The following is a 568-nucleotide window of genomic DNA, read 5'->3' as shown; positions in this document are numbered from 1 at the left end:
CGTTTGGTCAATGTTTTCTTTCTTTTATTCCTATTGCAGGTCTGTCAGTCACAGGGAAAATCGGGGACATTTCCAGGGACAGATACAGCCGGGGACAGGTCACCAAAACCGGGGACTGTACCCGGAAACCCGGGACATCTGGTCACCTAATCCCAGTACAAAATGAGGCATTGTTGCTTTGGCAAGAAAGTAAGTAAAGACGTCACTTATGAGACCTTTGGGTGTCAACTGTGTAGTCTTCCTTATTATTGAGTCTTGTACTTAAAAGTGCAAATATTATGTAAAGAAAATCTTTCTGAGGATTTGGGGTGTTATTTTGTGCCTCTGGTGCTTCCACACACATACAAACTTAGAAAAAAACTATCCATGCTGTTTTGAGTTAGATATGGTTTCTGAATGGTCTTCAGTCTCCGGGTAATCTGTTCAAAATCTGCACGGCTTTCTACGTTACTAGTCGAGATGAGGTGGCTAACCGTAGCATGCTAGCGTTAGCATGCTAGCTCATTCTCATGGCTACAACACACAATTTCCAAAAGAACTACTTCCTGTCCCTGTTCTGCAGGTATTC

General features: G+C 43.0%; 1 long non-coding RNA gene across 1 annotated transcript in view; it reads right to left on the bottom strand.

The window, feature by feature from the left end:
* LOC116697134 (uncharacterized) overlaps nt 1-568 on the bottom strand; it is a 22,889-nt gene that overhangs the window by 15,787 nt on the left and 6,534 nt on the right. Inside the window, exon 2 of the long non-coding RNA XR_004333928.1 lies at nt 262-419. This is a non-coding gene — a long non-coding RNA (uncharacterized LOC116697134). The remainder of the gene's footprint in view (nt 1-261; nt 420-568) is intronic.

This window comes from Etheostoma spectabile, chromosome 10 (genome assembly GCF_008692095.1).
Source record: "Etheostoma spectabile isolate EspeVRDwgs_2016 chromosome 10, UIUC_Espe_1.0, whole genome shotgun sequence".
NCBI classification, from domain to species: domain Eukaryota; kingdom Metazoa; phylum Chordata; class Actinopteri; order Perciformes; family Percidae; genus Etheostoma; species Etheostoma spectabile.
Note: the sequence above shows the minus strand (reverse complement) of the source record. Positions and strands in the feature narration are given on the sequence as shown.